Below are 17,497 nucleotides of genomic sequence, written 5' to 3'. Positions count from 1 at the left end.
CTATCGGTTACCCGTATCGGTTACCTTCTGTCAAATCGCTTTTTCTATGAATGAAACGCGTCCTTTATGTTCAGATAATATTTAATTATAAATTATTCATATATACAATGTTTTTTTTAGAATTTAGATTATTGCCTTATTACTCTAGCGAACTTTACATATGTGAATTTTTATATTTATAAACTATATAAATACATTAACGTCTATTCATAGTCGTGCCCTTTCCGAAACCTTGTTTTGAAGTTCTTATTTTTCCTGCGCTGGTAGTGTTGCTCATCAGTTTGCAGTCATATTAGTTTGGTAGGTATAGTAACATCAGACGTAGGGAAATTAGGAAGCATGTCAGGAGTATCACCAGAATCCAAAGAAGCATGGTGATTCGTCACCTCCGTTTTCTTCCATATCCGGATTCATTCCATACTAGTAATTATAAATATCTTGTAGATGCCACATAGGTGTAACCATACCCTCAAGATATTTCCGTTCAAATCTTGTGGTGTACACGTAAACTTGTATTTGTTCTAAATTATTCACCACATTCTAAACATAGAAAAGATGTATTAAGTGTTTGCGTAAATACCATTGTGATTACAATATGGACAAACATTCAATTCTAAACTTTTCGTTGTTACATCAATTGTTTCAGCGTGTTGTACACGTAAATAAAAATTCATACTTGAATGTATTTTCGTCTTCCAATCGCATAATTTACATTTTAAATAATGACTATTAGGCATATGAGAAATCTCATGGTCCAATAATTTGTTGAAGCTTGGTGTAGCTGCTTGAATAACACAAAATTTACATTTTGCACCACGTTCGTTATATTTAAATTGTAAATGTTCTGGTTTCTCTACACGATGCATAAAGTTTAGATGCTTTTTCCAACAATGTGCTGAATTTAATTGAAATACATACATTGGGCATTGTCTCATGATAAATTTTCCATAAATATACTGAGCCTCTTTATGTAGGCTCTTTTCTTAACATCTAATTCTGGCCGTACAGGATATGACAGTTTTGCTTCAGGTTATAATCCACACTCATACTATTTTCAGATTCTGTTTCATAATTTTCATCATTTTCAACATTGGACTTTGCATCAACATCATTATCATCATCGTCATTTTTTGATAACTCTGTTTTAAGCTTCATATTTATCAAAGGTTCATCTTCCTTAGTATTAGAATTAGAAACATTGTCATCTTCGGTTAAGTTTTTATCAAGCTTAGCTTTTTTCCTAGGTTTAAATTCTTTATTATCCGTACTAGAATTAATACCATCATCAACATTTTTCGTGGTCTGTTTGAGTTTTTAAATTTGCCAATGGTTCGCCTTTATCAGTATTAGAATCAGAATGGCCTTGGCCATCTTCACCGTGTTGCAAAGTAGGCGACATATGTTGGTGTTGATGTTTGCGCATATTGCGGATATGTTGGTGGTTCACTAGTCATTAATTATTTAGAAGTTTCAACTTGTTGCGTTTGTTGTTGTTGTTGCTGGCTGATGATGTGGTGTTAACGTTTGTTGTACAATTTATTCGGGTGATTGCACATATTGTTGGTGTGTTATAGTGCTGGAAATCCTTCCGATATTGAAAGTCCTTGATTAGTGTAATCCCCACGTTGCGAACTACTCCTGTGACCGCGTCCGCGGTAACTATTACATCTGAAGGCGCTTAAGTTACAGGCATAGCTGACATCGCTTATATAACAGGTTGACTCTAAAGGAAAAACCAAAACAAAATATTAGAATCAGTGTTTATGAATAACATATTTAAAATAAGCTCTTACAACAACGTGATCGGTGGCTACATCCCCGTGAAAGTAGTGTGGTGTTCCTCCTTGTATAAACGTAGATACTGGATGTGCTCAACCGTGCAGTTTTCTTCTAATTTGAGCAAATGCATGTTCTTACAGCCACAGCTGGAATATTTGGGATATTTCTATCCTCACATCGTCAAAATCAAATTACCTAGAATGAAAAAGAAACTCATATCAGTAAGAATAGATTAAAAGTTTTTAATATAAGCCGAAAAGTGTTCCATAAATAGGGCTCCACACATAGCTCTTTTCCAAAGGCACAAGAAAAATTTCAGATAACTAGAATCAGGACCTGGTAAAGTAACTTCAAAGGCGATTTAGTCGCCACTACTTCGTATGCGCATTTCTCTACGCTCCCTTTCGGAATGCATCATCAATTTCGTCATTACTATAAAGGCCATCTTGCTCACAGCAATCCAACAATCTATTTGTCCGCAAATTCGTGGAACTAAATTCCTAATGGAAGGTTCCTCTCCAAAAACTCTGTTTACAGACAGTCTTTCGCCGTGAAAACGAGGGCAGTGAAATATTACATGTTCTGCGCCTTCCAATTCGGACAGACAGCTTGGACAGAAAGGATACTCCTCTATCCCACGCTTATGTAGATATTCCTTCAAGCCACCGTGCCCGCTCAATATCTGTGTGAGATGGTAATTTAGTTTGCCGTGTTTTCGCTCGTACCATTCCGCTATATTCCGGACTAGCATGAAGGTTCAGCGCTCTTTTCTCGAATCTTCCCGCCGTTCTTGCCACCTAACTATAGTTCGTGACCTTGCGCTTTTCTTAGCATCTTCAGATGGTCGGCTGAATCCAATGCCATACAGATCGGCCATTTCACCTGAGAGTAGATCTACTGGGATTTTCCTGGATAAAACATGGATCGCGTCGTCGGAACAGCACATGCTATTCGTATAGCAGTAATGCGGTAGGCTGCTAGTATATCTTTTTGGTGGACCATTTTAGATCTGTGCCATACTGGTGCTGCATATAATATTATAGAGCTGGTTACGTTGGATAATCGCTGACGGGTAGCTTCGCTTGGGCCGCCGATGTTGGGCATTATTCGCGTTAGGGTTCCACTAACTCTAGAAACTTTGTCCCCCACCGCCCTGAAGTGCTCCCTAAAAGTTAGTTTTGAGTCAATGATTACTCCTAGATATTTCAAGGAGGGCTTTGAATTTATTTGAAAATCTCCTATGGTTAGGACCAACTCATCCACAGTCCGCTTTGAGCTCATCAGAACCACTTCTGTCTTATTGCTAGCCATCTCCAGCCCCGTGTTCGTCAACCATTCCTCTATTCTTCCCATGGCGTCATTACATAATGCTTGGAGCAGATCAAGTTTCTTGGCCACTGCTACTACGACAATATCATCTGCATAGCCGACAATTTCCGTGCCTCCGGGAAGGTCGATTTGTATCACCCCGCCATACACCGCATTCCAAAGAGTTGGACCTAGAACAGATCCCTATCTAATCTATCTATCTATCAAATTATTCGGAGCAGGTACGGAACTTGTCTTGGGACACCCAAAGTGCACTCACGCTTCTCATGGCTCCAGCGGGTTAGCGGCTTCCTAGAACTTAAGCCACTTGCCGCTTCTAGATATGACATCTGTCAGCTGGAGTCTTAGCCCGGCAAGCGCAGGGCACGAGCACAGAATGAAATCGATCGTTTCCTCCTCCAACTCGCACTTCCTACATCTGCTATCACTGACCAAGCCTAATTTAAACGCATGTGACGCCAGAAGGCAGTGTCCAGTAAGAATACCCGTCATGAGTCTAGTCTACAGTTTAATGATAATAAAAATATAAGAATCAGTGTTTATGAATAACATATTTTAATTAATCTCTTACAAAAACCTGATTGGTGGCTACATCGCCATGTAGGTAGTGTGGTGTTCCACCTTGTATAAACGTAGGTACTGTATGTGCTCAACCGTGCAAATTGACATTAGCAGTAACATTATTTACATAAACATAGCTTGGTATTTGTGAAGGCCTCAATATAGCATACATTGGTCCAGTTCGGTGTGCACCAGCCACTGGTACAAACACTTTTGAATGCATAGCTTTCATATAGGATGGATGTCCAGCAGTGCTCCGGTTGTGCCAATATGTAATGGGCTGCTCCGTCTCTTGGTACGGCTGTATAGGTATAGGCGGGTGCAATGTATTACTAGGCTCAAGATCGGAAGGTACATAGATGGCTCGAAGACGCCAGAGGGGATTGGAGCCAGAGTTTTCGGACCCAGAACCAAAATATCAGTAACTCTAAAAGCACATCCGAGCATTTTCGAGCGGAAGTATTCGCCATAAGTTAGTGCGCTAAGCTGAACCTTCAGCGCTGATACCCCAAAGAAACAATTGCCATACTCAGTCAGGCAGTCAGGTTCCACTAAAGGCACTTGCGGCGTTCGAAATAAAGTCAGCACTTGTCCTTCAGTGCGTAGAAAAGCTGAATCAATTAGGAGCACACAACGTAGTACTGTTGGCCTGGGTCCTAGGCCACAGGGGAGTGGAGGGCAATGAGCAGGCGGACTCCATGTTTAATTTGTTGCGTCTCTCCCACAAATTGTCAACCCCCCAGCAGATCCTTGCAGCGGGTCTGCGCCATACTCTCCTCTTCCGGGAAGGTATCGACCCCAATCCGGGTCCTTCTCCTGACACCAGTACTGAGAAATGGGTTTGCTACGTTTGCCGGAAAAGAATCTTTTTAGGACGGTCATATATATAAGGGCCTGAAATATTTCAATGAACTTCCTAATCACATAAAAAGTAGTAATAACTTCAATACTTTTAAAAAAAGTTTATTGGAGCATTGTAAAACCCTTCCAATAAGATAGTTTTTTTTTCTTTTATTTTTTTACATGATATACCGATACTGGAGCGCGAAAAGGGAATGGTAATAATGGTAGCAGCAAAATACAATGCATCCGGCCCTAAGGAAAAGAAAATCGGTCGCCACCTGTAACTCCAGACAGTTCCAACAACTAATTTCGCTGGAATTCGGTATTTCCAGCTGGTATTTACTGTTGCTGATCGGAATCATTCGCATTCCGACAGCATAAATATAACAATAAAATTATATAATGTGTAACAAAATTAACGAAAATAAGGCCAAATAAAAGTTGGAGCAAGGGGGATTGGAAACACGTCCTTTTCAACCTCCCATTATATGTTGAGCTGTGCTAATCGGAATCTTCATGCATTCCGACAGCGTCTTTACTAAACAAAGTTGAGGGTGATTGGATACACTTATTTTCAATTTCCAACATCCAAAGACATGTTTAGCTTCATTGATCGGAGACTAATACATTCCGAAAGCTTAAAATACACATATAATTGAAAAATATAAGTTCCAAATTTTGTTGCCTTAAGCTGGGAGCACTGACTCGTCCCTCTGTCACGCTAGTAAATATGCTGATCGGAATCACATAGCATTCCAACAGCATATTCAATAGAAATAAGTGATTATAACAATGAATTGTACTTAGTAGTTTAAGTTTTGGGCCTAAACAGCCGTAATAATAAATAAATTAAATTAAAAAAATAAATACTCTTGTCAGTGTTTCACGTGCAAGGGATGGTTGCATCGGACAGGTTGCTCTGGGCTAGATTCCAAAATCCAGCGTCCTCGTAACTTTTATAAATCTTTTGTGGCTTTTGTTGTTCACGGCCTCATTACATTATGAGGAAATACGGCACCTGAGAACACAGCCGTTTGAAGCTAAAAAACACAAGCATGTCTTCAGTGAACTCCACAAACAGGCGTCGGACCTCTATGCCGGTGATTCCTGTACTCAAAGAACAAAACTAGCAGAGGAGGAACGCACTCTCCCTAGGGAAACGAGAGTAGTCACTCTAGCCCAACTTCGAGCTGGATAACGTAACAGGTTAAACTCTTACCTATCCACAATCAACCCCGACATACAAAACATTGTCCTGCTTGTAATGTGTCCCCACATGTCACCAACCATCTCTTTAACTGTATTGTGCAACCAACGCCTCTAACACTCCTCTCATTATGGCCCACCCCTGTTGAAACAGAAAGTTTCTTTGGACTCCCGTTAGAGGACATTGATGACAATTTGTGATCGGTCGCACCTATTGGATGGGGCGAAGCACTGCTACTACAACAACAACAGGCGGACAACACGGTAAGAGAGGCAGCAACTGCATGACCCATCGATCCCGAGCCGTTCCTGCCAGTTGGCCCACAGGGGCATCTATTAGTAGAAGAAAGGGAAATAGGGAAGAACACTGGCGCAATATGCCAGGCCTGAGTCAATCTAAGTTACTGTTAGGGGGTTACAGGACAACTCGATATAGGGCATTAATAGGCCTCTCAAAAAGATAACCTAAGAACCCCAACGGCTATTCTTACAAGACACTGTAGACTGAACAGTCACATGCAAAAGCTGGGTATAGTATCGAACAACACATACCGATTTTGTGATGGATCAGCAGACGGTGGACCATATCCTTCTAGATTGCGGCGCAATTTCAAGACGTAGGGCTAAGTTTATGGGCTCACCATGGCCAGAGCATTCCCACATTTAATCCCTCAAGCAAAGAACACTGCGGGGGTTCATCAAGGAAGTCGGCTAGGATGAGGTGCTGTGAAGGAGATGTGCAAGTCACTGTGCAATCCTCAATAAATAATCTATCTATCTACGTTCGGGTAACAAGCACCATTGTGGTACTAGCCCCACCATCTCGGGAACTATTGATATGACTACATTAAACCTTCTAGGGATTGAATATTAATAATGCCGGCAATGCGAAAGTCTGCTAAAATGCACCATTCTCCATGGAATGCTCGATATATAACTTTCCACGTTTTGAAACAGTGATGAAAAGAGCAAAATTTACAATAATTTTAACTGGCTGTGGGTAGTAAGGTGTTGATGTCCTCTCTTAACGCAATGTAATGACAACTGCGATGCAGGGGAAATGACAAAAATCTTGCAAATCTACTGATAATAATTCATTTTTCCTCCCCTTCTATGCAGTTCTATGCATACATACATATGTATTTTTCTCTCCAAATGCTAATTAAAAAAATTAATTGGTTTTCACATGAACTTCGAACTCTGTCGTATTTGCATTCTTCAGTTGATTATCAACAAAAGCATGACAAATTATCACTAAAAAATTCATACATGTTGCTTATATATTTAATATGGTAGCCAATTTACTTACCCTTTCTGGTGCGATGATTCCTGTACAATCGGGCCTGACTAGACGCGATTTTTTTTGCCTTAAGAGAGCGTGCTTAACGCGAACCCTATCATGTTATGGCACAACTTTGGTGATGCAAAAAATCAAAGACATTTCTGCTTCTAATGCTTCTAGGATAGCAGCAGCAGCTCCCGGTGGCACCACATAAATAACAGTTGCAGGCCGATCAGTTGCCTTTATTGCTCCGGCTACCTATTCAATTTTAATTCACATTACATTATCTACTATTGCAATTTTTAATCACTACAAATCAATATAAATTACCGAAGCAAATACTGGCAAACCAAGATGCGTAGTTCCAGCCTTTTTTAGGGAAATACATCCAACCAGTTTGGTACCGTATTCCAAAGCATGTTGCTTGTAAAGTACCTTGTTTTTGTAGATTTCCTTTGATTTTGGCATATTCTGAGCTGAATCGCAACCCGGCGGAGATGCTATCTATTAGAATAACATTTTTTTTATTATTTAAAAATGCACATACGTATGAATGAAAATCAGAAAGTAAATAATGTTGTTGTTGTTGTAGCGATAAGGACACTCCCCGTTATGGACTTTGGTGGTCCTTTTCCGGATGCAGATCGGGTACGTTCCGGGAACCATTAAGGTACTAGCCCGACCATATCGGGAGCGATTTAGTTGACATAAAACCTTGTAGGCCATCCCGTCGATTCTATACAACTTAATATGGTAACGATTTAAAAGACGGTGCACCACCCAATTTTTATCAAAAATTATCAAACGTGGAATCAAAAGGCGCGCTTCGAGCTCCGTTTTTATTATTATTTGATATTTTTTAATTAGGTGGTGTACCGTCTTGTAAAACTTTACCCTTAATATTATTTTGGGCGAAGGCCGCCAACGCAAAAAGATGGTCTCTGCAGCAATATTCTTAATTTCCGTCACATGTCACAACTCAAATTAACTTAATGTTATTTTGGGCGAAGGTCGCCAACGCAAAAAGGTGTTCTCTGCAACAAAATTTTTAATTTCCGTCACATGTCACAACTAAAAGCACAAGATATTTTTCGTTGTAAACAATTTATATTTTTTTTGCGTTTCAATTTTTCCGGAATAATTAATGAACTGTCATTTCGATGACAGCATGAAACGTCGATGTGTTAGTTGAGAGCGAAAAAGCTTTGAATGTGTGGGTGAACTGGTTACCTCCGTCTTGTAGGGGTGTTGTTATCCCAACAGCTGATTGCTTCTTCTTGATTATTTTCCAAGGCGAATTCAGTACCAGGTGATGTTATCCCAACAGCTGATTGCTTCTTCTTGATTATTTTCCATACAACGCCTTGTACTCCAATATGTCAGTTAATCGAAATCAATGAACATTTTGTGTTGACTTGACATTCTTCTGCAATTGTTTGAATTCGCTTTATTACCACCTGGTATGGATTTGCCTTGTTATTTTCCATACAAAGCCTTGTACGTTAATATGTCAGTTAATCGAAATCAATGATAATTTTCTTTTGACTTGACATTCTTCTGCACGGCGAATTGGTTGAATTCGCTTTGCCACCACCTGGTATGGATTCGCCTTGATCAAGGCGATTTCAGTACCAGGTGGTGTTATCCCATCAGCTGATTGCTTCTTCTTGATAATTTTCCATACAAAGCCTTTTACAACAAAATGTCAGTTAATCGAAATCAATGAAAATTATTGAATTGATTTCTTTATTTCAACTAACTTTGACACATTCTTTTACAATACATACTTGACAACATCAAACATAAAAATAATTTGAATATTAATATTTCCTAGAATTTTAAATTCCCAGTATTGATATCTGCATAGTATTAATATACATGAGTAAATTCCAAGTATTCATATCCGCAAATTATCAATATAAGCAAAGTTGATTTTTATCAATATAGAGTCGCATTGGAAATTATTATTTTTCTACACCTTTCCTCAATGAGAATCTGTTTACATTAACTAAGATAGGTTCATTAATTTCAAAAAATGCAAATGCTTTGCTTTCGTAAGATTCTTAGTTAAAACATCTGCTATCATATTTTCAGTTGAAACATATTTTAGTTCTACATCACCAGATTGGATAACCTCACGGACGAAATGATGCCTGATGTCGATGTGTTTTGATCTGGAATGGTAAACAGGATTTTTTGCACGATTTTGTGCACTCAGATTATCACCATATAATACGGTGGGTGTATTAGCTTTGCCACAACCAATCTCAATAATTAAACGTCTCAAATGTAACGCTTCTTAGCTGCAGACGACAATGCCATATACTCTGCTTCTGTGCTGCTTAAAGCCACACATCCCTGTTTCTCCGACTTCCATGAAATGGGTCCACCAGCTAAGAAAAATATATACCCGGTGTACGATCTGCGGTTGCTCTTATCACCGCCTCAATCTGCGTCTACGAAACCTTCAAGTGCCTCGCCACATGAAGAATAGTGTCACGGATATTAGCATCCCTAAGCTATACCATCACTAAGGCGATGCTAAGCGATGTTTACGTCAATAATCAAATCATGTATACACATATATAAGGCAGCCGAGAGATGTCACACACAGATGCATTTACTTATACGCCTATGTGTGTGCGAGAGACTGTAAACTGCAAACTCACATACATCTGAGAGACGCTGAAAAGTAGAAAATTGTAAACAAGTAGAAACTATATGAGAACTATAAACACTCGAAATAGTTGGTAAGTTCTGGAAATCGAAGAGCCTAGAAGTATGCAGCGTAAACTATAAAAGCGGGGCAAGCGCGTAAGAAGTAATTCAGTTTGAGTTGAGCTATCAATCAGTTTGATTAAGCACGCGATCTGGGGCCAATAGTAGAGTTAAATTTGAGTTATCAATCAGTTTGGTTATTAAGCCATCGAGTAGCAAAGTATAAGTGTTATTGTGAAGTACTTTAATAAAGGCCATTTTTCCATTCTTCAATATTGGAGTTATTTATTCAACAGTTTAGTGATTCGAACTTAGCAGAGGATTGCAAATAAGAGGATTTGCAAGTAAATTCGTTACAATTGGTGTCAGAAGAGGAATTGTTGAATAAATTCCAAAGGACAACAAGGACATGGCAAAGTTCAGTGAATTGAAGATCCAGCAACTAAAGAAGGAGTTGGAGACCCGTGGATTGAATGCAAGCGGCGTTAAACTTGAACTTCAAGCACGGCTACGAGAGGCAATGGAAGCAGAAGGAATTGATGTGGAAGAGCATGTCTTTCATCTTGATTGCGAGGAGACAACAAAAATTGAAGAGAAAAACGAAACATCGCAAACGGTTACCAGCACAGACTTGAACGTGATATTGGCTGCAATATCTGCACAAACGTCGACAGTAACATCGAAAATTGAAGCACAAGAAACGCGAATGTCAGAAATGTCGACACAGATTACATCCAAGATGGAAACGCAATTGGAAGAACAGAAGACATATATGTCATCCCAACTGGAATCGCAGGAGACACGCATAACATCAAAGATGGAAGAACAGAAGACATATATGGCATCCCAACTGGAATCGCAGGAGACACGCATAACATCAAAGATGGAAGAACAAGAAGAGCGCTTATCATTACAGGTGGCACAAATGTCTTCACAGTTAGAAGCACAGGAAGCAAGGGTAACATCAAAGCTGGAAGCGCAGGATGCAAAAATCGCTCAATTTCAGGCAGAAGTCGATGATTTGAAGGGTCGTATGGAGCAGTTACAATTAAATCGTCCAGCAGTTTCAGCGAGTAATCCAAAGGTAAAAACACCATCCTTTGACGGTTCTGTTCCTTTCCAGGTCTTTAAGCTACAGTTTGAGAAGACCGCAGCAGTGAACAACTGGAATGTGGAAGATAAAGTTGCCGCACTCTTCGTAGCATTGAAAGGACCAGCTGCCGAAATCATACAGACTATTCCAGAGTACGAACGGAACAGTTATGACGCATTGATGGCTGCTGTAGAACGGCGATACGGAAGCGAACACAGGAAACAGATATTTCAAATAGAATTGCAAAACCGCTACCAAAAAGCTAACGAGACTTTGCAGGAGTTTGCTTCGGACATTGAAAGATTGGCTCATCTTGTAAATGCGGATGCACCCGTGGAATACACGGAAAGAGTGAAGATTCAGAGCTTTATAAATGGCATACGGGACGTCGAAACGAAGCGAGCCACATACGCGAACCCAAAGCAAACATTTTCTGAAACGGTTTCCCATGCATTGACTCAGGAAACGGCGTCATTATTAAGTAAACCAGCATACAAAGCTCATCGTGTGGAAGAAGAAAGGCCAGAGTGGGTAGATACAATTTTGGAAGCTCTGAAGGGATCACAACAGAAAAATGCCGGAGTTATGAAATGTTTCAAGTGCGGCAACCCAGGTCATATTGCACGACATTGCAGCACCGGTCCTAATAGTTCCAACAATGTGGGTGGCCGTAAACGCAAAGCTGGCGGAAATGAGCAAGAACGTGTCGGATGTAAAGAACGAAAACTTGCCTCGGCTATTGAATGTCCTGTGATATCTGTGTCGCAGATTGGAAGGAAATCAAGCAGTCTTACCATCAGAGGGAATGTGGATGGTAAAGAGCGTGTACTGACTGTAGATACGGGGGCATCTCATTCCTTGATTCGATCTGATTTGGTCTACAGGAGAGTAAAGTCATTACCTGGAGCAAGGTTGCGTACGGTCACAGGCGAGTATAACCAAGTTCAGGGAGAAGTGATATGTGAAGTATTAATTGGGAAGGTCATCGTTCTACACAAATTTGTTGTGGCGGAGATTGTTGATGAAGTTATATTGGGAGTGGATTTCTTGGTTGACCATGACATCAAGATCGATATGCAGAGAAGGGTGATGTGTTATGAGAACTAAGATGTGCCACTTAACGTTAGTTTGGAAAAAGGGTTCAGCAGTAATCGGGTACTGGTGGAGAAGACTCGACGAAGGCCACGAAATTCAAAGGTAAAGGTTTATGGAACAAATGGGCCAAACAAATCAAAACCGAAGGTACTTGTGAGAGAAACACTGGCATTGAAAAGCCCTAACGGACGTACTGAAACGAAGAAAGAATGCAAGGGTGGTTTCAAGCCAAGGCACACTACTGTTGTGAAGTCTCGGAACGATACTGATTATGCAAAGGAAATCCGTCCAGCGCAAGCTCTGCGAAGTAGTTCTTCATTGGTCAAACAACAGAGTGCGAGGGAACGATCCAGGATAATGAGTAGTAAGATGAAACACAGGTACGACAAGGAAAATAATTCGAAAGGTTTCTTGGCGGGAGATTTGGTACTGTTATACAACCCTCACCGGCGGAAAGGTGTTCCATCCAAATTTCGGTGCAGTTGGGAAGGCCCGTACAAGGTTGTGAAGAGGATCAGTGATACCATCTACCGCATACAAAGCATTGAGAAACCACGGAGTAGAAGAGTGGTACATTTGGCGATGCTAGCAGCGTTTAGATCGAGAGATTTGTCTGATCGGGACGATCAGACTTAGGTGGAGGGCAGTGTCACGGATATTAGCATCCCTAAGCTATACCATCACTAAGGCGATGCTAAGCGATGTTTACGTCAATAATCAAATCATGTATACACATATATAAGGCAGCCGAGAGATGTCACACACAGATGCATTTACTTATACGCCTATGTGTGTGCGAGAGACTGTAAACTACAAACTCACATACATCTGAGAGACGCTGAAAAGTAGAAAATTGTAAACAAGTAGAAACTATATGAGAACTATAAACACTCGAAATAGTTGGTAAGTTCTGGAAATCGAAGAGCCTAGAAGTATGCAGCGTAAACTATAAAAGCGGGGCAAGCGCGTAAGAAGTAATTCAGTTTGAGTTGAGCTATCAATCAGTTTGATTAAGCACGCGATCTGGGGCCAATAGTAGAGTTAAATTTGAGTTATCAATCAGTTTGGTTATTAAGCCATCGAGTAGCAAAGTATAAGTGTTATTGTGAAGTACTTTAATAAAGGCCATTTTTCCATTCTTCAATATTGGAGTTATTTATTCAACAGTTTAGTGATTCAAACTTAGCAGAGGATTGCAAATAAGAGGATTTGCAAGTAAATTCGTTACAATAGTTTATTTTAAGATCTTTTGTAGCTGCTAGGTAGCGTATTACATGTTTTACGCCTGTGACATGTTCACTATGGGGATTGTTATTTCTTTGTGCCAATTTTACAACCGAATGATAGATATCTGGTCTCGAAGTCAAAGCTAGCCACATTAGCTCACCAATTGTTGACTGATATGTCGTTAAATCTTCAATTACGCATTCTTCCATATCACACGCTACTTGAAAACCTGTATCTAATGGCGTAGCTGCAACTCTACACTGTTGCATACTGTGAGTTTGTAACATATTATTGATATAAAGTGACTGATTCATCGATATGTCACCTAGTTCACCGTCCCGTTGAATCTGTATACCCAAAAACATCTTCAATTGACCTTTATCAACGCTTTCAAACTTCGTCGAAATCATCGATTTTATTTTCATCAAATCTGTTTTGCTCTGGCATGCTATTAGTAAATCATCTACATAGATCAATACTAAACAAAGACTACCTTTTATATCCTGTTTATACAAGCATGGCTCATTCTTGCACTGAGTAAATCCCATTTCACATAGCGCTGCGTTTAATTTTAAGTTCCAGTCTCTCCCCGCTTGTTTTAAACCATAAATAGCTTTGTTGAGCCTCAAAACTTTTTCGCTACTGTCTTCATACCCCTCTGGCTGCTTCATATAGACAACATCATTCAACTCGCTATTGAGATAGGCGGTACAAACGTCCATTTGGTGTAAGTATAGCTTCAGCTCAACAGACAAAGCAAGCAATAAACGTATCGTTTCATACCGGCACACTGGTGAAAACGTCTCACAGTAGTTAACGCCAAACTTTTGTGAGCACCCTTTGGCTACCAAACGAGCTTTATAACGCACAATTACACCATTTTCATCTTTTTTTGTTGTATATACCCACTTGCATCCAATTACTTGCTGACCCTTGGGTAAGTCTGTCAGCGTCCACGTACCCTTCGCAATCAGTGCCTCATATTCCTTGTCCATGGCTGCCTTCCAAAAAGTGCAGTGCTTACTGGTAGTTGCTTCCTTAAATGTAAGTGGCAGCGGAATCTCCTCGGCTTGTACTGAATTTATGATATTATAACTCTTCTTCGGACGTCCTCTGATGCCTGTACGAATCAGTCTCGGTCTGCCTGGCCCGATTTTTAAATCTTGTGTATGTTCAAAATCTTGTACCTCTGCACTCGCGAAATCGTCACTTTCCATATCGTCTCCACTGCTCATTTCTTCAAGCTGGATGGCGTCAACTTTACATGGATACTGCTTGACTGTATCATGACTTGACACGTTATCTGGCGAACTTCTTATTGGTAGATCAAACAATATTTGGTCATCACTCCGATCAAAATGTGAAGGTTCATCAAACAAAACATCACGTTTTTCCACAATTTGATGTTTTTCCTTATCGTAAAGTCTGTATGCTTTTGACACTAATGAGTATCCTACCAGGCGATACTCCTTCCCTTTCGGCTGAAATTTGCTATGACGTGTCTTATCTAAACCTACAGCTACGGACCCAAATGTACGCAATTTTTACATTGATTTTTGTAATGCCCACGCTGACCGCACTTATAACATTCGATGTCTTTCTTCTCTCGACGCTTTTTCTGTAAAGGCTTGGTATTCGCATGAAACGCCTGTTGTTCGCTGCATTGTATTGGTTTAGATTCCTCCCCTCTGCGCTCCCCTTCTTCTAGTAATTTAATTTTTAAGACTTCTAGGGAAGGCAAACTATCGCGTGTTTCCATAGCTATGACGAAATTTTCATATTGCTTCGACAGACTAGAAAGCAATATGATTACTGCCAGCTCCTCGCCAAGCTTAATGTCGACCTCCGAGAGCTTATCTATGACTGAACAAAATTTATTTATATATTCACACATACCGACACCATCTATCATTCGCAAACCGAGCAACTGCTTATATAGGGATACCTTCCTTACTGGTCCGCTGGGTTGATGTACATCTTTGAGCTTCCGCCAAGCATCCACTGCATTCGTGGAATTCTTCAAATAGCATAGTTGTGACGGCTTCACGCTCAGCGTAATCATTGCTAAAGCTTTTTTATCCATTGCATCCCAAGAAGCTGGTTCTGTTTCTGGCCGTTGTTCCTCCATTACCTTCCATGTCTCTGCATGCACCAGCACACTACGCATTTGGATGCTCCAGGTATCATAATTACCTTCATCCAATTTATCTATCTGATACATGGAACTCATTCCCTACTAGACAGCTGACAATCAGATGATTGATCATCTGTCAGGAAGTGCTGTAGGAAAGTCACATCAGGGCGCAGTACGAATATCCCATCAGGTTTGCTCTAGCAGTATGATAAACCTGATGGGTTTGGCTGTATACGTGTGACTTCAGACATGATGTAAACATTTGTCATGGCGGAGGCATCATGCCGGATGTAAACATTTGTCAGAGCGGAGGCATCATGCCGGATGTAAACATTCGTCAGAGCGGAGGCATCATGCCGGATGTAAACAATTGTCAGAGCGGAGGCATCATGCCGGATGTAAACAATTGTCAGGGCGGAGGCATCATGCCTGATGTAAACATTAGTCAGGGCGGAACCATCAAACATGATGTAAACATTAGTCATTCGTTTATTATTCAATATATGTGCACTTTTATATAGTACTTATGATAAAAGACTATAAAAATATCTCAAAACGTCCAATTAAATATATATATCACATTATTTATTCTCACTTAGTTTTACTTATTTACTTATATATCTGATTACTTTTTTTAATGTTTTCATTATTCATTAAAATTTCGTTTCTTGAAATAAAGTATATTTACATTATTTTTTTTATTTTTACCTATTTACGTATATATCACATTGCTTTTCTTTATGTATTCATTAAAATTTCATTTCTTTAAAAAGCTAATAATTGTTTGTCTTTCATTCTCAGGTACTTATGATAAAAAACTATAATAAATATATATATTGCATTATTTATTATAACTTTTACTTATTTAAATGTGTAGATCATTACTTTTTTTAAGGATTCAGTATTCATAAAAATGTAATTTCTTTAAAAAAAACATAAATTGCATTTTTATATCAGATTGCTTTTCTTTATGTGTTCATTATTAATTAAAATTTCATTTCTTTTAAATTTTGTTCACAACATGTTTTGTCAAAAAGGCTTTTATTTATTAGTTAATTGTCCTTTTTGTCTCAGGTAGTTATGATAAAAGCTATATAAAAAATTCAATTAAATATTGGGACTAAATTAAAAAATATTTTGAAAACTTAAAAAACTTCATTTAAATATCACATTATTCTAACTTAAAAAAAGTAACGGACTAACTTAAAAATATTACGAAAACTTAAAAACTTCGTTTGTATATTACATTAGCCTAACTTAAAAACAGTAAATAATTAACTTAAATATATTCCGCAAACTAAAACAATTCAAAAACATATAAAAACCGAAAATTCAAAAGCTCCAACTTAAATGAAAAAGAAAAGAGGAAACAATTCATTGCGCGGGTGGGCTTGTCTGTGCAGTAACTAATTTTTGCTTTTTGCCGAATTTCCTTTGTGCCATCCTGTGGTGGCTGAGTTCAACCGCCTTTCTCATTCCTTTTTCATACGATGCATGTCCTTGGTGTATGAATACATCTAAAAACGTACCAAAAATCAATATAGGAATACAATCTGTTACGGTCTGCTGCTACGGTCTACGGCTACGACCCACTTGGGAGCGTGTTCACGGGAACACACCTAGCGATGTGGAAAGGGTTGCGATGAAAAATATCGAAAAAGAAAGGAACAGACAGACCGGCCATCACTAGAAGACGGAAAAAAAAAGAAAAAAGAAAGGAAAAAAAAACCACCACGAGTTTCCGAGGAAGAAAAAACTTCCTTTTCCTTTTTGCTGGCGGTCTGAAGCGGTAGAGCACACAACCCTCGTGACCAAAAAGTGGTCAAGTGAAAAATTACAGGATACTTAAGTGCATCCACATATAGTTGGTGGAACTGACGAGCGCGTTCTCAAATACAGATAGTTCACCATCAAAATTTGGGCGGTTTATAGCAATCGTAAAACACTCCTCTACATATGTTCATCGTATTTTCGGAATTCCTCAAAGCCGTGCTTATATACATAGCCAAATTATGAAAGGCTAAGGAGCTACATACGGGAAGTTTACATTTTAACGTTTTAACCCGAAAATTGTCTCCGAAATGAGTGAATTCAATTAAAAACGAAGTCAGCTAGCCGGTGGCCACGTTGAAACCGTTTTAACCTACTCTCAGGACGTGCTAAATTCCCGAACATCGTGAATACTAATAAATAGTAATTGGAAGGCATCGGCGTTGCCTTCTCCGCGTAT

At 39.4% G+C, this 17,497-nt stretch overlaps 1 long non-coding RNA gene across 2 annotated transcripts; it reads right to left on the bottom strand.

The window, feature by feature from the left end:
- Nucleotides 1-663: 663 nt before the first annotated feature.
- LOC137254001 (uncharacterized) lies at nucleotides 664-8,207 on the bottom strand. 2 transcript variants are annotated; one of them, XR_010953947.1, is made up of 5 exons: nucleotides 7,895-8,207; nucleotides 7,331-7,504; nucleotides 7,028-7,258; nucleotides 1,794-1,974; nucleotides 664-1,723 (listed from the first exon to the last, which is right to left on the bottom strand). It is a non-coding gene; the product is annotated as an uncharacterized lncRNA (long non-coding RNA). The 2 variants fall into 2 exon arrangements; XR_010953948.1 differs by having other exon boundaries at nucleotides 7,028-7,254.
- Nucleotides 8,208-17,497: the final 9,290 nt, after the last annotated feature.

This window comes from Eurosta solidaginis, chromosome 5 (genome assembly GCF_040869045.1).
Source record: "Eurosta solidaginis isolate ZX-2024a chromosome 5, ASM4086904v1, whole genome shotgun sequence".
Lineage (NCBI taxonomy): Eukaryota > Metazoa > Arthropoda > Insecta > Diptera > Tephritidae > Eurosta > Eurosta solidaginis.
This window is presented reverse-complemented; position numbering and strand designations above follow the sequence as displayed.